The following is a 25,283-nucleotide window of genomic DNA, read 5'->3' on the forward strand; positions in this document are numbered from 1 at the left end:
TCAGAGGCACCTCCATAGGTGGGAACAAGGCCACATGACCCAGGACAGAAGGTCATGACCAAGCACAGTGAGAACAGCAGAAATCTCACCCCAAGGAGTCCATGCACACAGCTGGGGTCCTACTTGGCCCCACTCTGGGTCACATGTTCCCCTGACTGAAAGACCCAGTTGTTCCAAGGCCAACTGGTGAGGTCAGCTGTCCGGAGATGTCGCCAGTCACTCAAGGGTGGACACTTCAGAGTGGACAGTGGTGGGTGAAGAAAGATCTGGCCTGGGGAGTCAGGATGCTTGGTTCCAACCAAAGGGGAGGGAGAAAATTTGGGTGTGTGGAGTAAGGGAGCAAACATGTGTAATAATACAGTCATGGCTACCTGTGTACACCTGGGCCAGGCGCTCATCCAGGCATTGGTTAGACTGGGATGATAGGGAGAGGACAGATAGATAGCTAATGGATCTAATCAATTAATTCTGACGGTAGCCTATGCTGTGGGTGGTGTTACTGTCACTGTTTTAACATGGGGAACGAGGCACAGGAGGTCTTTACCCTCCAGGGACACCTCTCCCCTTCCTGCCCTGAGCTCTGGGGGCTGATCTCTATCTTCAGCCTACTCTGTTTCCCCTCCTGGGTTCTGCTTGGATTTGGCCATGGCACCCTGGCAGGAGAACTGAAAGGCCAAAGGGGTGACCCCACTTCCTCCCTACCAGCCCTGGCTTATTGTATCTATTTATTTATTTATCTATTTATCTATCTATTTATTTATTTATTTTTGGTGCCAGGAATTAAACCCAGGTATGCTTAACCACTGAGCCACATCCCCAGCCCTTTTTACGTTTTATTTAGAGACAGGGCCTCACTAATTTGTTGAAGCTGGCCTTGAACTTGCAATCCTCCTGCCTCAGCCTCCTGAGTTGCTGGGAGCCCTGGTTTAGTAGAGCTTTTCGTCTTCTCCCAGCCACAGCCCTCATCCCTTATCCTCATCCCCTATCCCAAGCTCAGTTGTCACCCCTTCCCATCATGGGCTTCCACCCCTAAGCCCCTCAGTGACAAGGGTGGAAGAGCTTTCCCTGTAGGACTCCCTGGGGCTGCCATCACTGTGAGTTCCTTAGTCCTCTGTACATTACTGAAAAACAGCCCCTTCTGCAAACTCTCAGGTGTTTCCTGCAAGACGTTGCTTACTGCTCATTGGATAACAGGGAGGTGCACCTGGTGACCACCATGCCACATGCCTCTGCTCAGCAAAGGCCAGCCCCATCAGGGCCTTCCACACCTCTGGGTCTCTGTGCATTGCATTGTAGAACAGAATCAGTGGGGCCTGGACCCTGAGGTCAGAGTCACAGTGAACATGTACCTGTGACATTACACACCAGGTGTACTGAGCTCAGTCAGATGGCCTGTCTAGACAAGGTTCACAGGCAGAGGCTGACTGAGGGTGCAGAAGATTCCTGCCACTCCTCTGGCTCTCAGTGCTGACTGAGTGTTCTTTGAGTGACATGAATATGGCTGCCATATTCCTACTGTCCATTGTTGGAGGACGTGTACTTCAATTATTGGAGCGATGAAGCTTGTCCTTCATAGAGAAAGGGCATGTAGCGAGGTGGTGGGGATGCAGTCATTGCTACCAAACTTATACCAAAGTCATGGCTGGGACTGGGAGCTTGCTTCAGGGTGACTGCCTTCTAGTCCATCCCCCTGCATCTGAACTCCATCTCCTGCACCAGCCCAAGCAGTCAACAGAATCAGTGTTCAGGCTTGGAGGGACCTCCTCAAGAAGCCTCCAGCCTTGTCCTGCCCTTAGAGTCTCTCCTTCCCATTGGCATAGCTAAAACTCCAGCCATCTTCTGGATGAGCATGGCTGCCGGGGCTCAGCGTTCTCTCTCTAGACTGCAGACAGAAGAACACACCCCTGCAACACAGCCAACGGTCAGGCACCAGGGGATGGCCATAGCAACCTCTGACGCTTTCCCCACACTAAAGCACAACAAATGATGTCAGAGCCCTCAGGGACCTTGAGACCACACAGGCCAGCACCTCACTTTCCAGAGAGGGGAACTGAGGGCCCAGGAGGGTGTGGCTTGGGCCAGTCTCCTGGCTCTGTGTGCCAGTGGGGACACAGAGCTCTAGGCAGCCAGAGTCACTCTTTCCCTGGAAAGAGCCAAACATAGAGTTGGGAGGAAGGTGAGCTGGGCATCCTCACCACCACTGACATCCCCAGGCTCCCCTGTTTGGAGCCTGAAAACTGGTAACTGGAAGAAGTCAGTGTGACTCACGAACCAAACACTGTTTTTGATTTTCCCTCTTTCCTAAAAAAAAACTCAGCTATTGGATTTTTTTTTCTTTTTATTTCAGGGTCAGATTCCATTGAATGGTTTTCTTTCTCCCTTCCTCAGATTCTTTTTTTTTTTTCCCCTGTTGCCATGGGAACACCCAAGTCCCTTCTCCAGCCGTCATAAAGCTACCTGAGTGACAGTCAGAGAGAAGATGGAGAGGCTTGCTTGGCCACCGCAGCAGATGCAGCCATCGTGGGACCGAGTGGCCACACCCCACATCTGACTCACAGCCAGCCTAGGACACCTGCCTCTCTGGCCATGTGGTATTGCTGTCCTTAGATGACCCCATTGGTCCCCAACTTTTGAACCTTTTGAGGATTCAGACCTGCAGTTTCTTACTTAGGAACTTAGTTCCTGTCTCAGCAGCCCTCTCTACAAAGACCTTCCTCCAGAGGCTCTGGCCTGCTGACCCTCCTGCAAGACCATTCCATCCTTCCCTGGTCTCCCTTGGCCTCCCTGCTTCTCATCACCCAGGCTCTTCCTTCCTGTGTTCATCTTTTATTGTTTCATTTTTATTTAATCAAAGTACAGGTGCATATTATTTTCAAAAAATCTATGAATGCAAAGTGGAAATAGAAGGTAATTTGCTTAATCAGATAAAAGAATACAAAACATCCTACAGCTTAGCCTTAGCCTGGCAGATTGTTCTTATCTTCTTTTAAAACAGAGACCTCTGCTAGATCCTCTGTCAGGCCAAGAAGCATCCAAGCCTGATTCCCCTCTTCCCACTTCCTGGAGCTGGAGGTGTGGAGCGGTACTGTATTCTTGTATCTGGCATCATTTAATCCAGGTATCAGTGGGGATAGGAAGAATAACCCAGAACTCTGGGATGCTTTAGGTCCCAATGATCAGCACAAGTCCTGCTCGGTGACTGTGTATTACAGCAAAACTGAAGCAAGAAGGTCCCGGCTTCCAAATGACACGCATCAACATAAAGCTGCCTAGAATGAAGTCTTCCAGAAGCCAACCACAAGATTCCCACTCAGCCAGGACACGCTTCTCCTCTGAGTGCTTGAAAGCATGCTGGCTGGTTGGAGTTTATGAAGTTGATTAATAAATATCTGACATGAAAAAAATCCATAGCAGACATGATATGGAAAGTGCAATGTTGAACACTCTCTAAAATCAAGAATGGGACCAGAACGTTTACACCACTAGTTTCACTTACCAGGATGTGGGAAGTCTTTTATTATTATTATTATTATTATTATTATTATTATTATTATTATTATTTAACAGCAGAATGCATTTCAATTCATTGTACACAAATCAAGCACAACTTCTCATTTCTCTGGCTGTACATGGGGCAGAGTCACACCATTCGCGCAATCATACATGTGCACAGGGTGATAATATCCATCCCATTCCACCATCGTTCCCACCCCCACACCCCCTCCCCTCACTGCCCTCTGTCCAATCCAAAGTTCCCCCCTCCTTTACTGTGTGGATCAACATCCATATATCAGAGAAAACATTTGGCCTTTGGTTTTTTGGAATTGGCTTATTTCACTTAGCATGATATCCTCCAACTCCATCCATTTACCTGTAAATGCCATAATTTCATTCATCTTTATCAGTGACAAGAAGAAATAGTCAAAAAACGTAGGTAGGAGGTGTGACTGAGGATGTAGCTCAGTGGAAAAGTGTGTGCTTAGCACGAGCGAGGCCCTGAGTTCTATCCCCAGCACCAAGAAAAACGTTCAAAGTAGCACAGGCCAGATCATATTTCCTAAGGTCCTAATTTTAAAGAAACAGCTTTAAATATTTTTAACATTTAAAAAAATTATAAGCTCCTCAAATTTTAAAGAGGAACAAGATAGGTGCAGGAAATTAAAGAAGGACCCCAACTCTTTGCTGCTTCCCCGAGTCTAATTCGTGTCTGCTGGATTCTGGGATACCTGTAGTGACTTGCTTGACTGGAGCAATGGAGATTCCTCAGATAACTTGGATTGGAACCACCATTTGACCCAGTCATCCCACTCCTTGGTTGATACCCCAAAGACTTAAAATCAGCATACTAGAGTGATGCAAATTTCACAAGAAATCTGAAGAACCTCTCCAGGACCTCTTGGAATGCTGTGTCTGGGACCCTGAATCTCAATGTAAGAAATTCTTGCACCAGAAGTCGCTGAGACCTTCCATACAGGGAGGTCTTCAGTCAGCCATTCCCCAATGAGCCCAGTCTTCACCTCTCCCTGTCAAGGTGCCAGGCACCTTGTGTGTTTCCATCACCTCCCAATAGTGCCACCACCTTGGGACCAAGCCTTCAACCTGCGAGATTTTAGGGAACGTTCTACATCCAGACTAACACTCATCTTTTGGGGGAGCACCATCATGTCAGAGCTGTTAGGTATTTGGGGCTACAGCGGTGAGCCTGATACCTATTTGGGGGTCAGTAAAGGAGATAAGGTATGCACCCCGAGGGAAGTGCCAGTCAAGTTTCATAGGAACTCAGAGGTAGGAGAAATCTCTACCAGCTAAAGGAATCAGGGTGGGCTCCTTAGGTGAGATGACTCGCAGGCTCAGCCTTGAAGGCTGGTGGGCCCTAAATATGGGGAATTGGAGGGAGCCCATTTCAGATCAAGGTCCTGGGTGGAAGGCACGAGGAGTAGCTCCTTTCAGTCGACCATAGGAGAGATGGCAGAAGAGGGTGGAATACCTCTCACCACCCCCCACAAAGCTGCTTTGAGCCCAGCCCAACTGGACAAAACAAGCTCATACGTGCATCTGTGTCATTTGGGGCCATTAGTGACATTTTCCATGTTTACATTTTCTTCTTTTTTTTCTTTAATAAAGGAAGTTTATTGTTCATCCTGAAAACTTCAGAGATACATGGTGATTGGTACATGGAGAGTTGATTCAGAATCCCATATAATGTGTTCTAGGACATGGTTTCTTTCTTTCTTTCAATTTCTTACAGTTGCTTCATTGATATTGACTCTGTTTTGGACAAATCTCACCCAATTCATAATCCCTAAATTTCCAAGAGGTCTGAGAGTTATATACATCCTCATTCAAGAAACAGCAAATTCAAACTCAGGAGAAAGGTCTTGACGAGTTACTGATTGAATCAGTTTAAACAGTTACCATTTCCCAACTGGTCATTGTTATCAACAGAGATGGTGCATTCAGACTGGGTCACCTCTGAGGCAGGTGAGGTTGAGTCCATCTAAATCATAAAGCTGAGAATGGAGAGGGAAGAGGTAGGTTTTGAAATTCAGGCTACTTCTCCCAGCAGGAAGAGAAATGGACGCAGGGCAGTCAATAGCAGGAATTCATTGAAGGGGTTTCCAGAGCCCGTTTCCTATTTACTCTCTTAGAAAGAAGTTCAAGACTTTAACCCAAAACTCAGGTGCACATCTTCTATCAACTCAAAAGCAAGCACTTCAAGGGCCAGGACTCTTTCTTCGGTGGGACAAATCACTGCACAGTAAGTGCTTGCTTGCTTGACTTGTCATCCAATAGATGTTTTTTGTACACCTACTGTGAGCCAGGCAGGCCCTGTCTAGTCAATGATATTGACCAATGAACAGACGAGATGGTGTCCACCCCTGGGGCCCTGACATTTCAGTGGAGGCTACCGGCCTGGGCTCCTTCGTGGCTGGCTGGAAAGTCATTCCTGGATTCACCCTGAAGATTGAGAAAACACACTAGGGTACCAGCTGGGCACCCCTGGGCCTGGTTCTAACCTCAGTTCCCTCCTGAGTGTTTGACTTAGAGAAGAAGCTCTGGTACCTCCAAGAGCTCGTATCCTGTTTATAAAATGGCATCATCAACCCACCCCACAGTGTCACAGAGGGGCTAAAATGGAACCATCTGGAAAAAGTGCCCGGCATGGCGCCTGAGATTGATTGTGCCCCTGCTTCACAGATATTCTTCCCTTTCCCCTCCCCACCTGGAGGCCTCAGGTCCTCATCTTTTTACAATGACCAGTGCCGTCCAGGTGATCTGCTGCTGACGGCCCTTCTCCCAGCTCTGACATTTTGTGATTCCAAAACTCCAACATGGCAGGGGCAGTGGGAGGGCTCGGGAGTCGATCCTCGCCGTGTGAAGTCACCTTGCCTCGCTGGCATCCATCAGGTTTTCCCTTGGTGTGCCAGGAGGTCTGGGGCCTGCCAACTCCCCTAAGCCACACTGGCTGCTCTGCTAAGTGTAAATGGATTTACCATCCGTGAGTGCAGCTTCCCCGTCCCCCAGCAAACCCTGTTATGCAACCCTGTCTGGGGAGACAGACAGCAAATGAGCACAGCTAAAAATACCTCATTTTTGTGTGTGTGGCGGGGGAGGGGTTGTGGGAAGGTGGGTGACATTCCAGAGTGCTCTGGATGTTTGTCTGTGCTTTGCTAGGAATACAGGAAATAAGAACACAGGAGCTGCAGCTCTGGCCACGGTGCTCCCACCCCAAGGCCCTTTCCATCCAGAACTCCAAAATGCCCTTCTGCTCCTTCCTAGGTAATGCACCAACCTCACCGTGCAAACCAGGCTTCTGTAGTGGACACTCTGGTCCCCGCCCGGACTCTCAGATCCCATCCTCCAGCTTCTTGGAGTTTTGCTGCTAAAATGCCCAGCACCTGTGACCCTCAGAGCACTGTCCTCTGATGCTGCAGGTGGGAGACAGAGAGCCCCACTCACCCCACCCCGTAGCCAGTGCCTGCTGGGTGTCGGGTACTGGGAAGCGTTGCTTGCCCTTCAGAGCTGCCAGGAAGAGCTGAGTGGTGGACTACACCCACCACGGCGCCCTTGGTTGGCTCCTTCTCCTGCACCCTGCCTCTCTCGTTTCTGTGGCAGTGCTCAGAAGGCGCTCCATCACCCCGGCACACCTGAACTTGCCTTGACTCCAGGTCTGCTTCTAGGAGAACTCCACCTGGGAAGCCGCTGACCAGGAGCCTGTGGTGGTGACCCCGCAATAACTTCCTTCCCACACGCTCCTGGTGACTGCCTGCGGCCTCTTCTCTGATGGTCAGCAGGGAGCATCGCAGCGCCCCCTTTCCACATCTTCTTGCCCTCTCCATAGTCACTAATTCCCAGAGTGTGGCGCCGGAGCAACCTGGGTGTTTATAAAAAGGAAGACATCTGCATTGTAAGTAGCCTGCCCTATTCCTCCTCCTATTCTTACTTTTTCTTGTTTTTGAATCAGAGTCCATCTGTGTTGACCAGGCTGGACTTGAACTCCTGGACTCAAGCAGCCCCCATCTCAGCCTCCTGAGCAGCTGGAGCCAAAGACGTGCACACCCCTACAACCAGCTTCCCATGTGCACTGTATTTTAAGAATATTTGCCTGGAGGATTCTCGGACTATTCCTTATGTCCGTCGTCAGACCTCAAGCTATTTGTAAAAGAGCTGTTTTCTTACATTTTGTGCAAAATGCTTTGATGTGTATCAAGCCATTTGGTTCTCCCAACCACATTATGTATTTTTTTTAAGTTGTTATTATACCCACCATAAATAACAAGACTCAAGAAAGTATTGGATAGGTGGCCTAGGTGACCTTTAAGCCCCCCTCCTTTGCATCTATTCTGTTTTAATCTTCTCCATGACTCTACCCAAGTTAATCAAATGGTTAAGCAGAAGGGAAGGATCAGATTTAGCTGCATGATCTATTTAAGTATAATAATCCAGTGAAATTGGTATTATTATTATTATTATTACACCTATTTTAGAGGTCATAAAACAGACTAAATGTGGTTAAAGGAAATAATAATCACTACTTTTTCAAGTGCCAGCGACAGACACCTCATTCCAATCAACAAATAAAAAAGGATATTTATCACAGTGGCTGACTTCAGGCCGGCTGGTCCTTCTGGGGTTTCAAGTTACTTCTTCTTCCAGGTGGTTGGGGAAGAAGATTCCAGGGAGCTCCCAGGCATTCTTAAGGTCTGTAGTCCCAGAAGAAGCCGGTGCCCCTTCTGATAGCTCTTGGGGAAGATGGAAGAGGAGGAGGAAGAAGAGGAAGGAGGCTGAAGGAAGACCCTCAGGAACCCTGCCGTGATGGCAGCCTGTCATCTGAGTCAATCATTTTAGCTTGGTTGATGAGCTCCTGAACCGCCAGGCGTGGGCCTGTGTGCGCATTGGTTAGCAGGATCAGGTCAGCCCCATGGGAGCAGCCGGGAGTATGAAGGAACAGGGGGCACCAAGAGGCTGCACCACAAGTGGCTTGTCAAAGGACAAGGGCTCAGTAAGTGGCAGAGCTGAGATCTGAGCCAAGGTCTTCGGCCTGGATGCCGAGGATCGGCTCCATGACAACACAGCTGTGGTCCACAGCACCTTGCCCACACTAGAGGGACATCAAGGTCAACCTCGGCAGCCATGCAGCCATATTTAGATTGCTTTAACTGACTCTTCTTCCTCATCCCTAGAAAACTGTAAGACATGTAGAGTAATTGTTGATTCATGTGCAGTTATGGGGGGGGAAATGCTAAGACATCCTATGTACCTTTACCCAGTTGGTAACACCTTGTAAAATCAAACACAGAATCACAACCAGGATATCGGCATTGATGTAGCCAAGACACAGGACATCTCTAACCACAAGGAGCTCACGTGATGCCCTTTAATAACCACACCCACTTTTTTTCCTGTTCCTACTTTTTCCTTAACTCCTGGCAGCCATTTAAATAGTTACATGTTCTCTATAATTTTGTTGTTCCAAGGGTGTACTATTAGCAGGACTGTACAGCGTGTCACCTTTGAGGACTGGCTTTTTTCACTCAGCATGGTTCTCTTGGGGATCCAGCCCGTTGTTTTATGTCTCACTAGCCCATTCCTTTTCACTGCTGAGTAGTATTCCAGGATGTGGCTGTGCCACAGTTTAACCATTCATCTGTTAGAGGATTTGGGGCTGTTGCAAATAAAATTGCTACAAACATTCACATTTGGTTCTTAAGTGACTAGAAGTTTTCATTTCTCTGGGACAAATACCCAGGAGTGCAATCAAATGCTAGGTCATGTGGTTGTTGCATAGTTAGTTTTTAAAGAAACTATATGTTGTGTTCCAGAACAGCCACACCCTTTTTTATTCTCATCAGCTGGGTGTGCCCTGAGAGCCTCTTGGCACTGCCACTGAGTTCTGATTTTAACCGTTCTGATGGTTGTGTAGCACTGAACTTTTAACCTTGCGTTGCCTTAATGGCGAATGCTGGTCAACATTTCTTCATGCTAACTTGCCGTCTGTGTGTCCCCCTGGGTGAAATGTCTGTGCCCTTTTTCTAATTGGATGTTTTTGTTATTGCATTTTTGAGCTCTAGATGGTCTAGATTCCAATCCTTTGCGGGGTATGTGGTATGCTCATATTTTTTTCCCAGTCTCAATTTGTTTTGCATCCACTTAAACAGGGGAATTTTTCAGAGCAAAAGTTTTCAATTGTAATGAGGTCAAATTCACATCTCCTCCCCCGCCCCTTTTTTTTCAGTATTGGGTTGAACCCAGGAGTGCTCTACCACTGAGATTTATCCCTAGTCCTTTTTATTTTGTATTTTGAGACAAGATCTTACTACATGCCCAGGCTGGCCTTGAACTTGTGATTCTCCTGCCTCAGTCTCCTAGGTCGCTGGTATCACAGGAGTGCAGTACCACATTGGGCCACACCTTTCTTTTTTATGGGTCATGCTTTTGATTTTTTTTTTTTAAAGAGGGTACGTGGTTCAGTGGTAGGACCCTTGCCTGGCATATTCTAGAACACTCTGCCTGGCACAGCCAAAAAAAAGAAAGAAAATAAAAAAGAAAAAAAACTGATTTTGTGTCGACACACTCCTTGCCTAGCTATAGCTCACCAAGTGTGATATTAGCTGTGGGTTTTTTGTTTTTTGTTTTGTAGAGGCTCTTTATCAAGTTCAGGGAATTCCTCTCTGAGATTTGTTTTTTTAATGATGAATGAGGATTGAATTTTGTCAGGTATTTTTTTTTCTTCATCAAATGACATAATTATATGTATTTCTTCTGTATCTGTTAATATGGGGATCAGATTGATTGATCTTCAAGTATTGAACAAGGCTTACATCCTTGGGGAATAAATCCCATTTGGTATATCATTCTTTTGGTATGTTACTTAATCTCATCTATACTTTGAGGATATTTTTGTCTATATCCATGAAGAATATTGATTTAACTTTTCCTTTTTGTTCTGTCTTTGTCTGGTTTTGGCATCAGGAAAAATTCCTTCAGAAAATGAATTGAGAAGGCTTGGTGTTAATTCTTTAAATTTTTTTTAAATTTTTTTTTTTTGGTAGAATTCTTCAGTAAAACCATCTGGCCCTCGAGATCACTTCCTGGAAAATTTTAAAATTATAAATTTAATATTTATACATGATGTCTGAATTATAAAGTAATTTATAAAAATGATAGTGATTTCTAAGTATAGCATTTTAAAATTTCTATTGGGGAATTTATTTGTGAACCCATGAAGCTGAAAACTAATGAGCAGAGTGTCCAACTTTATAACTGAAATGACAACAAAAGAATAAACCCAGAGAAATTAAAAGCAAGGAGATGCCAGTAAGAGTGGAAATTCATGACCAGGCACAGTGTCCCACGCCTGCATTCCCGGCAGCTCTGGAGAGTAAGGCACAGGGTTGCAAGTTCAAAGCCAGCCTTAGAGAAACCCTTTCTCAAAATAAAACATAAAAAGGACTAGGGATGTGGTTCAGAGATTAAGCTCCCCTACATGTTCTGGAATCCAAGAAGGCCAAAGTCAATGTTTTAAAATAACTAATAAAATGGAAAATTCTCTAGTCAAAGACAAAGACAGACAGAGACAGAGACAGAAAGAGGGTAGAGAAGGAGGAGAAGGAGGAGAGGACAAATGAGTGAGGGAAAGGGGGTGTCCGATGTCTCTTCCCCATTAGGTTCAAGTTATGCATTTCTGGCTGGAATATCACGTAAGTGATATTGGGTCTCTCAGAACCTCATCTGGAGATACATGGAGAAAATGATGGCACCTGCCCCTTACTGATGATGCTAATTTTTGATCAGTTCAAGACACTGCAAAATTCCTGCACTAGAAATTATTAATTTTTCTTGCAACTAATAATAAACCTATGGAGAAATACTGTTGGATGATGAAGTATCTTACTGCCATTGATGAAGCTTTTGTGATCCAACCTCCACACAGAATTCAACATGGCGGCAATTGCCCTCCCTTCTTTCCCATGCACATCTGGGTGCATTTACTTGGTTGCCTATTTGTCATAGTCATGGGCTCTAACATTCCTACTTTTTCTTTCTTTCTTTCCTTTTTTTTTTTTTTTTTTTTTTTTTGTACCTGGTGTAAGTTCATGATGCATGAATAATGGAGGTAAAGGCAAGAATCGAACCTCAAATCAGCAAGCTTTCCATTATTCTGCAGTGAAGTCAATCCATCAGGCATGGGAGGGCTTATTTTCTGGGTATGGAAATGGCCCCCTGGGTTACAGAAGGAGGAGTCTGGGTTTATAGTTTACATTGGGGGTGAATTAATCATTGGAGACTGTGGCTGTGCTATTCAGACAGTCAGGGGTCCAGTCGTGCAGGTTAAAATTTTAACTCAGGAAGGCAGTTGTAGAAAGTTTTGAAACTCATTGTCACAGAGAAAAGCTCACAACTCGGTGTTCACTGCTTATCTTCTTTCCTCTGGGATCCATTGTTACCTACAGCATCTCTATTTGCTTTTCTCCTTCCAGGACTCATTTGCAATGGGAAAGGATAAAAGTCCAGGGCCCAGGGTTTCAGTATTTGCCTCCTTCCTTCAGGACCCACTGGGATGGGGAAGGGGTGACTTTTGCTTTTGATGGAGATGCTGGGAATAAACCCAGGAAGGGATGAAAGTTTGCTTTTTCCCTCAGGGGACATTGTTACTGGGAAAGGAGGTACTGGGAGAGCTTTAATGTTTGAGTAATTTCCCTTCCCTCCTCCTGAGCCACACTGTCCCTCTGTTTTTCTTGGGGGCTATCTTGTAGGAATATAATTTTCTATAGCACTTGAACTCGGGCACTGGACCACTGAACCCCTCCCAGCCCTGTGTTGTGTTTTATTTAGAGACAGGGTCTCATTGAGTTGCTTAGCTCCTCACTTCTGCTGAGGTTGGCTTTGAACTCGTCATCCTCCTGCAACAGCCTCCCAAGCTTCTGGGATTACAGGCGTGCCCCACAGTGCCTGGTTCATTCCTTCTTTTTCCATAGTTTATGGTGGATTGATATTCCAAAGTACTTCTGCTCAAAATATCCTCGGTTTGCCTGTCGGGGAAATCACCTGGAGGTGATTTTGTCCTGGCGCCGTGCCCCCACATTTTTCTAGCACTGCTCTCCTTTGTGACACAGAAAGGTGATTCGGGTTTCTCTTGGACCAACCCTGAGCCAGCCCTGGAATGCGTGGTGTCTGTGTTCCTGGTATCGCTGGAGAAAGGTGGCGATGGAGACCTCGCTGCGCTCCTGCCGCTGGTGTCTTTACAGGGTGCGTCCAGCAGGCAGGCAGGGAGGTGCGTGCGCATCACCACCCGCAGGTAGGCTCGGAGACAGAGGCATGTAAATATTTCAGAAACCGTGAGTTCACACTGCCACATCACCATTCCTGAAACCCTTCCTTCATTCCATGTTTATCTCTCCCTCCCTCCACAGTGGAGCCCGCGCTCCCCATAACAGACCAACCACTCCCTCATCCATCAAACCAACAACCCATCCAAAATGCTATCAGAGTCGCTTCCCCCACCGCTACTAACCCAACTGCCCTTCTCCCCTGCCACATCCTACCCAAGTGTGAGGTCACATAGTCAAACACTGTATTCACCAGCTACTTGCATTTATTTTTTATTTTTTTCATTTTCCCCTTCCATGTGGTTATGATATTGGTTTGAAATCCAGCTGGGATTATTTACTTTAGTATGTTAAAAAGGATGAGGAAGGGAGATTTTATTTATTTATGTTTCTTAAATATGCAGAAAATGTACATGCCTCCAGAAGTCAAATCTAAAGGAAAATGTGTGCCCATCAATCTGGGCATTCACCTACCCTCCAGAACCCAGTGACAGGATTTGGGAGAGAGGAGACCCGCTAAGAAAAAATATATATATACAAAATTACAAATACAAAATCAGGTGGAGCAGTGATTATTTATTTAGGATGAAAAGTAACAAATTGTGAATTCTGAGGCCCAGATGTCTGTAATCCCAGGGGCTCAGGATTTGCAGGTTCAAAGCCATCCTCAGTAATTTAGCGAGACCTTAAGCTATTTAGTGAGACCTTCTCTCTAAACAAAAAATTTTTTAAAAAAAGGAATGTTGGGGATGGGAATCAGTGATGAAGTACCCCCCAGTTCAATCGCCAGTACTAAAAAAAAAAAAATTGTAAATTCTGAAAGTATCACAAATAACACAAACATCACAAAACCCAGAAGAAATCATATAATATTTTCTTCTGCAAACAGCATGCTGTGTTATCACCTCTCCATATCGTAATCATTTTATAGAATCATCTTTCCAAAGAGTGGGAAGGAAGGTGATGCAGCCCTCCCTCTGATGTGGGTTCTCAAAAGTATTTGTGCAGATCTCCTGGAAAAGGTGGCCACAGGCCTTGTTACTCATATGTCACCCTGGACCTTCCCTGCAGTTTCCAGCTTAGCCTGTGCCGAATGCACATGTCCCCCATCACCCCCACCTGCTGTACCCCAGGAACCAGGTAACCAGGAAGCCTGGATCAAAGCGGTATTGCCCATATTCACCTCCCTGAGCTTCAAAATCAGGGCCCATGTTCTCGATGTGTCCTTAAGGGTAGGTGCTGGGGAGCCCTGTGGAGGTGGGGTCACACCGGTACCACCAGAGCAAGGCTTCCAGCCACCTTGCAAGACTGGACTGCGGCTTCCTTACTGCACACACAGCAGAGGCACTTCAGCCTTGCAGGGTCTGTGCAGGAGGTGGGCTGTGCATGAGCTTTCCTGTTCTCGCCTCTGAAATCAAGACTTGTAATGACCTACAGCTCCTCTGAGGTCACTAATAGTGACATCTTCGTAGATTGCATGGGTGGTGGTTGCTCTGTCCCCCTGCAGCACCCTTGGAAGGGGAAACTACAGCTTGGTCATGTCCCCAAGAGCATGAGAGAAGGGCAGGTCCAGTGAATTCCACCTTGCTTTATTTAGTCACTTATTGAACAGATATTTAATGAGCATCTACTAAGAGATAGGCCCTGTGCTAGGACCTGGGTACTGCAGACGGCCTTGTCTGGCTATTGGGAGCAAATAGAATTAGATTCAGATCTCTGCTAATGACTCACCACCCCAGGGATCTCCCTGGACCCAGCATGGTTACCACGGGGTTCTCCATAAGTGACAGTAATTCCAGGCTCTCCAATGTCTCCTGCAGCGTTACCTGCTCAGGATGCAGCCCCAGCTCTATGGGGCATGCAAAGCCCCTCTGCTCCCCAGGCTTGAACTTACATGCAGGGTTAGACCATGACAACCGGGCTCTTCTACTGTCCCACTGGGTCCTCAGCATGAAGAACAGTGCCTGGTAGGGAGCCAGTGCGACATAAATATTTCCCTGAATATGGAAAGGTCACACTGCAGAAATACAACGTACATCCAGAGTCATCATCAAAAATGACACATTGCTGGGCTCATTGCTTGGGTTAATGACTTCCTGGCTATAGAAAAATCTAGCCTCAAAAATGTGTTTTCTTCCCTTCAGGAGGCCAAATGCCAGTTCAGTGCCATTTGAAGCGCTCTCTCCTCGGCCGGCGCGGTCTTGACTAGTTCCCAGGGGCAAATTCATCGGCAGGCTAGAGGCAGAGAACTGGGATGCACAGAGACTGTCAGATCTGCTCAGATGTCAGCGAGCAGCAGATGCTGCTCCCTCCTCCCCTCCCAGCTCCAGAGGTCCCAGCCCACCTTGGCCTTTGTCACCCTGCCCTGACCCTCACACCACACCGAGCAGTCTCAGGGCACAGAAGGAAAGAGCTCAGGTGTGCATGTGCGTGTAGGTGTGCACATGTTGGACTGTGAATGAAGGAGTGTGTATGTGTATGTAACATCCCTTCCCCAGGAAAGTGTACAGAACCCAGGCTTCTCCTGTGTGGCCAGGGAGCCCCGGTGCCAGGCGCTGCACTCTCTCGTGTGTGCCATTTGTCAGGAGAGAGGCCAGTGTGCATCTTCGGGAACACAGAACTGCACAAGGATGAACCAGACTTACAAATTATCTTCACCCTGTCCAGGTGGCCTGGACCCCACTGAAACCTCATCTCCCTATACACCCACATTCATAGCTCACTTTCCTTTGTATCAGGGTCCTCCTCCTCCTTCTGACTTTCTCTTCCCCTCTATATTCCCACCTATCTTCCCCAGTGATAGCTACTACCAGTCAATAGCCTGCCAGTCTACTGCACAGGTCCTTGATCCAGCCTCTCCTCAGCACAGTTTTAATCACCTTTAGGGTCTTTTGTATCCCTCATCCCTTCTCCAACCTTGAGTCCATATATATATATATTAGTTGTTGATGGACTTTTATTTCATTTATGTATTTATATGCAGTGCTAAGAATCAAGCCCAGTGCCTCACACATGTGAGGCAAGAGCTCTACCACTGAGCCACGACCCCAGCCCTTGAGTCTTCTATTATGACTTTCTCATGAGCCGTCTCTCTCTATCCTGCCTCAATCCCATAACTCATTGCATTTTACCCCTCTCCAATACCCCCCAGCAAAGAGAGCTAACATCCTTCATGGGCTGGTATCACCTTTCTTCTTTGTTCCTTTTCTACTAGAAAGTAAGCTCCGTGAGGGCAGGATGTTTGTTTTGTTTACTAAAATGTCCCCAGCGTCTGGCAAGAGGCAGGCCTTCAATAAAGACTACTTAACAAATAAACGCTTAGTACGGTTGAGCAACTGGCCAGTGGGTTTGGAATTAACCCAGTTCACCAGCATTTGGAGCATTTTTGGAAACTCCAGTAGCGCCAGGAATGATGATACTAAAGCCCTACCAAAGGAACATTCTATTACGTGCTAAACAACTTCCTCTCATCAAAAGGGAAAAATATGAAAATACACTCTTCTACCCACCACCGACCCCATAAGCATGTCACCCCTGTTTACCCAGTTCATCCGGAGAGTAAGAGCAAAGAATGTGCAAGGGGTCCTGACTTTACTAGGTGCAGCTCTGGTTTGAAATTTTAATTGCTTTCTAATTCCTAAGGAGTTTGTTTATTCCTGGCCCTGTCCCCTAGAGGGCTTGGTTAGAGGCCAGGGATGAAGCCCAGAATCTACATTTTTAATACTCTCCCAAGGCAAATAAGAAGCAAGAGCCTCTTGCATCTCCTTCTGAGAGAGTGGATCTTAAAATCCATAATAGCAAATGAAGGACCAGCCGAGTGTGGCCAGATGCCACCTGACCTGGAGGAGATGAAGGGGGGCGGGGTGTGGTGGCATCAGGCCACCACATGAGCCTCAACTGGAAAAATGCAGAGAGGAAAGAGAAAGGACAGAAGGACACCCAGCCAAGGACAAAGGCAAAGGCATGGATTCTCGAGGAGGCTGAAGCCCAGAATAAACTGAGGGCTGTTTTTAAAAGAAATTGATGTATTTCAGGCGAATATGACCTCCCTGGGTGTTTCTCTGGGAGGAAGGAGTGACAGTGAGACCGATTTCAGCTCCATCTCAGAAGAACTTGATCACAGACTCCCCCACTGTGGAGTGGACTTCAGGGTTTGCTGAGCAAGTGGAGGACATCGTCTTTGCCATCTTTTCTTCTCCAAGGTAGCCTCCATAGGACCAGAAAGAGCAGTGCTCGGCTGCTGGGCTGAGTGGGGCAGGAAGCCCCCACAGGAAATTTTCCAGAACAAAATGGGCCCATCACTGGGAAGTCACTGCAGGGAGAGGGAAGCGTGGAAATGGTGAGCTTTGTTTCCGGTGGAAAATGGGAATTGGGGCTGGAGCTGAACTGGGGGACGGAGTAGCTCCAAGCTGTGTGGGGAGAGGGGGAGGAAGAATACCACTGAGGCCCCTCATGGAGTGGAGGAGCTTGGGAGAGCACCCTGAGGAGGAAGACCCAGGGCTTTTAGGGTTGTGCTGTGGGACGTGAAGAACCTCCCCTTCATCCCACCTCGAAATCCTCGTGAAGCTTTGTGGTCTCACTAATGCTTTGAGGAGTGAATTTGCTTTTCAAGGACTGGATGAAGTTCTGGTTTTGATCAAGTTGGACCTGACACAAAAATGAAAGGCTGCTCATGGTAGACGAGCCAAGTTTGAATTGTAGCAACGCTCATCGCTACTAGCCATTGAACTCTGTGTGTCGCACATGGGGACGAAGACATCAAGTGCCATCTTACATTTAATTTTGCCATATCTTACAAGGAGGGAAAACTGAGGCTCCAAAGTCAAGCTGTTGATGAAGTTGGGGTTCCAACCCAGATCCATCTAACCTTGGGGTCTGTGTTTTCTAGCCTCCCCGGGAGGTTGCTCCCTGGGCATTCGAATGTCCAGTCTGAGCTGTGATCCGCTGTCAGGTATGTGGCACAGGGACTTGAGCACTGAGAGAAGTTTGGGGCACGGATGATGCCTATGGATAAATGCAGCGGACGTGTTTTGTTTTGGTTTGGTTTGAGTAACAGGAATTGAACACAGTGGTGCTTAGCCACTGAGCCACATCCCCACCCTATTTTGTATTTTAATTAGAGACAGAGTCTCACTGAGTTGCTCAGGCCTTGCCAAGTTGCTGAAGCTGGCTTTGAACTCATGATCCTCTGGCCTCAGCCTACCAGGCCACTGGGATTACAGGTATACACCACCATGTGTGGCAGTACAGTGGATGTGAACACACAACTGCATACACACTCACACACACACACACACACACACACTTCCTCAGGATGTGCACAAAGGCCTTTTACATTCTTCAAAGGGACTGACCATCTACTCCATTAGCCACGGGGTTTGGCCACAGGAAGTCTTGGCCTTTGCTTCCCCAGGTCTACAGATGTTGGCTGGGCACCTGCCCCGTGCCATGCAGAGTGCTTGGCGGGGTAGAGGAGCAACCAAAAGCAGACAAGCTCGCTGCCTTCATGGAGGAGACAGACATCAAGGAACCACCCAGAAAAACATGTAATTACACTGTGACATTGTTGAGATGGGGAGGTTCATGGCGCCATGAGGAAGAACAAAAGACTGGGACTAGGTGGGACCTGGGACACAGGGGCTAAGGTGTTAGAATGAGCAGGTGTTGGTCAGATAACAGGGGGGAAGAGCACTCCAGGCAGAGGGACAGCACGCACGGGGTCCTCAGGTGTGTGAGAGGGCAGCCTGGGCAGCCATGGGTGCCATGAGCCTGAGAGAAGCTGGATACATGGGCCAAGCAGGCAGGGCCCTGGAGCGTCATGGAGACTGTGCCAGGTGGGTTGTAACAGGGCACCGAGGAGCTGTGACAAATGGACATTTCAGAAGGGAAACTCCGGCTTCTGTATGGGAAAGATGGAGGAGGACTGGGAGAAGGGGGCGAGTCCTGCAGGGAGGCAAAGGTATTTTCCAGAACCATCACCACTGAGTAGAAGATGGCAGAGGCCCAGGTCCTCTGAGAGTGGACACCAGGCTTCCCTTCCCATCCTATATAAGTCCTCAGCTTCTTCTACAGGGTCCTGGGGTCTAGAAAGGGATGTTTCAACTTATTGGTAAAATAGACCCTTGAAGGTAGGAAGATGTCCCCGCCTTGTCCCCCTGAAAACCATCTCCTTTTAACTTTGTCATTTGGGAAATGATGAAGGATTAGGGGGAGGGAGAAGAAGGAGGCAAGTTCTCTAATTTCTGGGCCATTTTCCCATTTTTTTGTGGGAAAGTGCCCTGCAGTTATCTGTATAGATTGTCAGATTGTCTGGCAGAAACCCCAGCCCGAGCCCTTTGGGGAGAAGAAATGCATGATTCAGCCAGTGGGATGGAGCCAGCAGGGTTAGCAGTTGATGGGGGAGGCCCAGGAGGCTGGAGGGGAAAGGATGGGGAGCCAGGGGACAGATCCCTCCAGGCAGCAGAGCTCTAGGGAGCATGGCAGAGGGAGGAGGCCCCAGACGTGTGGAGCAAGAGGCAGGCTCCTGAACTCTGTGTCCTGGAGGAGAAGTTGCCAGCCAGGGAACCAAGAAATAATAAGATAGGACCAACCGAGTGACTGATTCAGCAATGGGGTAGCTCTTGATCCAGGCCCAGCCTGGAAATTATAGGCCTGGGTTGCAGCTTCCGGGACAGCTACTGGAATCAGGGGCCTGCTGGTGACTGTGGTCAACAGCCACATGGCCCTGCCTCGCCTTCCTGGGCCACGGTCATCTCTGGTTGGGGGAAGGGCTCACACTCAGGGCTGGGCTGGGCAAGCTGCTCCGTGGAGGCCCCAGCAGAACAGATGCTAGAATATTCCATCCACTCCCCTCTGCAAAAATCCGCCTGGCCTCATCTGGCCTACAAAACAAGGAGGGTGAGTTCAGAGCCTCTATTGCCAGCACTGTGAAAACACAAGTTTGTGTGGGTGCTGTCAGGGTGCAGAGGAGAGCCCAGGGCCTTGCGTTTGCAAGCGCTCTACCTCTGAGTCCCAGCCCCCGCCCCAGCCCAGCCCCAGCCCCAGCCCCAGCCTCAGGAAGTGGCTTTCTAATCCTAGTTCTGCCAATGCTGTGTGGCTTTGGAAAACTGGTTTCCCCTTTCTTAGCGTCATTTTCCCATCCTGGAAATGGAGGCATTAATATCTGCTCTGGCTACAGGATTTGTAATGGCCAAAGTTCAACAGGGAACAAGAACAAGGACCGAATGACTAACTTCCACAGGCACGTGCCCACGATCACACTTCTACCTTATAAGGAAGGGACCTTCCGCCTGTGTTCGAGACCAGAAAGCTGAGGGTCTCTTGACTAAGATGGGAGGCGACTAGCTGAGCCAGGGGTCTGTCCCCATCGCCCGACCCCAGGGCCAAAGTTTCCCCCATAGCCCCACAGCTGCCTGTGGGTTAGTCTGGAGTCAAATTACACTTAAAGAAGTCTTTAAAAAATATTAGTCCTGAAATTCAGAACCAGAGACAACAGTGGCCTTGTTAATTTTTAGACCTTAAAGTAAGCAAGATTGAGGGTCAGGTCGCAGCGACCTCTCTGCGAACCCCAAACAGAGAAGATACCTGGAGTTTTGCCCACCAGCATCTTTGAGATAGGAGTGGAAAGTTTAGAGCTGGTTGGGTTTCATTGTTCACAGCTCACAGAGAAGCAGCAACTTTAGAGATCAGGTACTCCTCCCTCCCATTACAGAGAAGAAAACTGGGGTTCCCAGAAGGGAGTGAGCAGCAGAGTGTCTCACGTCCAGTTAGAGGGCAGCTGCTCTTTCCAAAATGGCAGTGGCCTCACATACCCACTGCATGGCAAGAGCAGGACACCTTTCAGAGTCCTTGAGCAGGCAGCAGGCAGCGTTCTCTTAGATTGCCCTTTTAGGTGGATGTTTCAACCCCACCCTCTTCCCTTTCTGTTCCCCATCCCTCAGTCTCCCCAGCTCGAATTTTGTGCTTCATCCCAGAGAGCTCCTCACCAGTCAGCCACCACCTCCACCCTTCTCCCAGTCCCTTTCCTCCGTCTCCTCACTGCTACCATCTTTCTATAGAACCTGATTTCACACTGCTTTTAAGGGCCTCTCTCTCCTGCTCCCTGTTTCTGCAGCCCTCTCTTCCTTCTCTGAAGCAGAGTGCCGTTATTTCTAATCCCCATTGGCAGTTGACGAGGATACAAACCTCTAAAGAAGTGAAGTGACTTGCCCAAGGTCACATAGCCTGTCGGTGCTGAGCTGGGACTCAAGCCCCAGACTGACTGTGTGAGACAGAGCCTGAATCTAAGCATCAGGCACCTGGGGCCTGTGGTCCGTCCAGTCACTGTGGCCCCTCCTGGCCTGGCCTGTCTCGTCAGTGCCATTTCTCCTGGTTAGTCTCTTCGGAGAAGAAGTGCTGTCACCTCTCAAGGTAAGAACAGGTAAACACCTACTCTCTTCCACTCTCCTGGACAAGTGGGCAGAGCTGGTTCTCAAAAAAGGTCTTTCTTATCTCATTTTTCAGAGAGGGGCTGTGGGCCACTGAGAAACATTAACAGACTTAGTGTCCCCAGCATAAACTGCGTGGCTTTCAGCCAGGCCCCTCCACTAGACAGTTTCCAGCATTCCCCAAAAATAAGGGTCTCAGCTGGGTGCATGGTGACTGCCTGTAATCCCAGTGGCTTGAGAGGCTGAGGCAGGAAGATCTCAAGTTCAAGGCCAGCCTCAGCAACTTAGCGAGGCCCTAAGCAACTTAGGGAGAACCTGTCTCAAAATAAAAAATAAAAATAGGGCTGTGGGTATAGCTTAGTGTTTAAGTGCCCCTGGGTTCAATCCCTGGGGCGGGGTGGAGGAACAGAAAGAAAGAAAACAAGGTCTCTTCATAGTAGCAGCAGAAGAAGGCTCCTTTCACCTGGCGCTGTACAAGCAAGTTTCTGTGGTCAGCTGGAGCGGCCTGCTTACTCTGATCATCTCTGAGTATTTCCACCTCTGAGTATTTCATTCCTGCCATCTTCTTTGCAGATTGACAGCTCCTCACTCTTCTTTGGCTCAGAACTTCATTCCTGACTGCCACATCCAGACAGACTCGGCCCCCGCGACGTAAAGGAATCAGCATCTCCCAGCTCCCTGGGCATTTTTATTTCCAGGCCAGAACATTTGCCCCTGATGGGGTGTGACCTCATCTCACCATGAAGCTCCTCTAATGACACCCTGAGCTGCACTGTGATGGTCACATAAGTTGTCAGCACTGGCAGCTTCAGGGATGTGGTCCCCTGAGAACTTAGAGAAGGACAGTAATAAGCAAAGTTGCTTCCAGAGACAGACTGGCCCCCGTGGCAGCAAGATTGAATCATATCCTGATGGAAAGATCCAAATAGAGAAAGTGTAGGTTAGACGGGGAAGGCTAGCCAATGGCAGAAGAGCGGAGAAGGGCCATGTGCCCAGAACAACACCGTCAGTGCCCTGAGCACAGAGGAGAGCCTGCCCTTGCCTGTGGATGGGCATTTTACTTTTCAGAACAAATTCATTTCATTCAGTCGCTTGTTGTTCATTTACTCCTGGAACACGCCTGTGCCAGCCACCACATGCATAACCATTTTTCGCTCTGTGGGTTACGGGTTGTATCTGGCCTCCTTTATGTACCGCAGACTTTCACCCCCCCGTATTGCTCAATGCTGTATCCCAGCATGGGGCCTTGCTCACGGTTACACTGGACAGGTGAGCACTACTTCATATATCTGAGAGAGAGATTCAGGAAATCACTAGACAGACAATGAAGACACCAGCCCCCTGCAAGGCCACCCACATGTGAGAAGGGAGGTCCCCTGTTCTTACTCTGAGCTCACTGGGCCACTTCCTGCTGGTGATAAAGGTTCCCATTCAGTCCCCCTTCAGGGAGAGAATGTGGACACCCCAACATGGCTACTCATTTTCCTTTTGCAAGTTAATAATATAGTAAACCCCCTCAATATCCAAAGGGGATTTGTTCCAGGGGCCCCCTCTGGATGCTGAAATCCACAGATGCTCAATCCCTCATATAAAAAAGGGTGGTATTTACATTTAAGCAATGCACATCCTGCAGTATACTTTAAATCATCCCCAAATCACTTATTTTTTTTTTACCTTTATTGTATTTATTTAGTTTTATGTGGTACTGAGAATCAAACCCAGGGCCTCACATGTACTATGCAAGCGCTCTACCGCTGAGCCACAGCTCCAGGCCCCCCAAGTTACTTATGTTACTTAATACAATCTAAGTGCAGTGGAAATACTTGTGATACTGTATTGCTTGGGGAATGATGACTACTAACACAATTTGGCTTTTAAATATTTTGCATCCAATATTTTGTATTTTGTTGGTTGAATCCATGGATGTGGAACCTGCAGATATGGAGGGCCAACTGTATCAAGGTATATCCATCAAATACATAGGCTAGATTCATAAGAATGGAAACACACACACACACACACACACACACTCAGTGGAGTCTCTGGGTGAGCTGGGGATAGGGCTGGCAGTGGCAGGTGCCTGAGTGTGCCTGGGTGAGAGTCAATGTGATGAGCCTTCTGGGAGTCAGTTACCAGCCAGGAAGCCCCAGGGGCCACCTTCGGGGTCAGCTGGGCAAGACTCCTTTACTGGAGTGTTGGCACCAAGGACAGGCACATCATGGCTCAATCCTGGAGCCCCATTGCCTCTGTTCCAGAACTGCTTCTCATCCTTGGCTAATTCCACAGAGTTGGAGACCATCCAGGCAAAGACGACTGTGGGGGAATCATTACACCAAATCCCTTCTTCATAATTATTATTATTTTTTCTTTTTAAAATTAAAAAAAAATGTGTTCTAATTAGTTATACATGACAATAGAAAGCCTTTTGACACATTGTACACAAACGGAGCACAACTTCTCATTCCTCTGGCTTTCCATGGTGCAGAGGCCCTCCAGCAGTGTAATCATACGTGTCTGTCTCACTCCACCGTCCTTCACACCCTCACCCCTTCCCTCCCCTCACTCCCCTCTGTCCAATCTAAAGTCCCTCCATTCTTCCCTACACCCTCCATTATGGATCATCATCTGCTTATCAGAAAAAACATTTGGCCTTTGGTTTTCTGGGTTTGGCTTATTTTATTTAGCACAATATTCTCCCGTTCCACCCATTTACCTATATATATATATATATATATCACATTTTCTTTATCCATTCATCTGTTGAAGGGCATCTAGGTTGGTTCCCTAGTTTAACTATTGTGAATTCAGCTATCTTGGGCAGAGAAAGGGTTCCACAGCTCCATGTCCTTAGCAGCAATCGGCATAGCCACACTTTTAAACCTTTTTTTTAAGGTGTAATTGTGTCTCATTGTAATTTTAATTTGTATTTCCTGGATTACTAATGAAATGAGTCTCTTTCCTGCACTTTAAATCCTTAACATTTCTTCTTCTATATAGAATCCCCTTTTTATCTTTTCTATGAAATCCCTAATTACATCTTTTGCCTGTTTTTCAATTGTCATTTTCTTATCATTCGTATTTATATATTCTGGCTGCTACTCAACCCTTTGTTAGGTTTATGGGTGTGATTATCATCTTCCAGTTTGTGACTTTTCTTTTTGTTCTCTTTTAAATAAAAATTCTTAATGTCAACGTAGTGAAGTTTACCAGTCTTTAAGATTTGTACTTTTTGTGCTTTATATAAGAAATCTTTCTCTACGCCAGGGTCATAAATCAATTCTATTCCAATAGTTTTATAGTTTTTCCTTTAATATTTAAGCCTTTATCCCATCTGTAGTTGGTTTTTGTGCATCATGTAAGGTCGGGATTTAATTTCGCTTTTTTCCATGTGGATAACAGATTGGGCCAGCATTTTCATCTGCAATATCTGGTCTGTCCTAAATCAAGTTTCCACATATATGTGGTTTTATTTCTGGGCTCTCTCTTTTGTTTCATCCCTATGCTAATAGCCCACTGCCATAATTACCATATTGTTATGATAAATCCTGACATCTGGCATGGTAAGTTCACCACCTGGATTGTTGATGGTTTTAAATTTTTTTTTAAAAAAATCAGCGTCTTGGCTATTCTTGATCATTTTGCTATTTTATACCAATTTAAGAATTAGTTTGTTACATGAAAAAAATTACTGTTGGAACCTTAATTGGAATTGTGTTAAATTTACATACCAACTTAGGGAATACTCATATCATGATGACATTTAGTCTATTCAAGAACATAATCTGTCTCTCCATTTATTTAGGTCTTCTTTAATATCTTGTATGTATTTGATAAGGTTTTATAATTTTATCCATAAAGGGTTAGTATATCTCTGCTAAATTTACTCATAGATTATATATATAAATTTATATTTGGCATTTTTTTATTGATGTACATTAGAAAAGTACATATATCCTAAGTTAAACACCCACTGAGTTATCACAAACTGGGCACACACAATTAAATGACACCCAGATCAAGAAGTGAA

General features: G+C 47.0%; 1 pseudogene; it reads left to right on the forward strand.

The window, feature by feature from the left end:
• Window positions 1-363: 363 nt before the first annotated feature.
• Window positions 364-3,382, forward strand: LOC120886440 (cytochrome c oxidase subunit NDUFA4 pseudogene; annotated as a pseudogene).
• The last annotated feature ends 21,901 nt before the right edge of the window (window positions 3,383-25,283 follow it).

This window comes from Ictidomys tridecemlineatus, chromosome 5 (genome assembly GCF_052094955.1).
Source record: "Ictidomys tridecemlineatus isolate mIctTri1 chromosome 5, mIctTri1.hap1, whole genome shotgun sequence".
Taxonomy (NCBI): Eukaryota; Metazoa; Chordata; class Mammalia; order Rodentia; family Sciuridae; genus Ictidomys; species Ictidomys tridecemlineatus.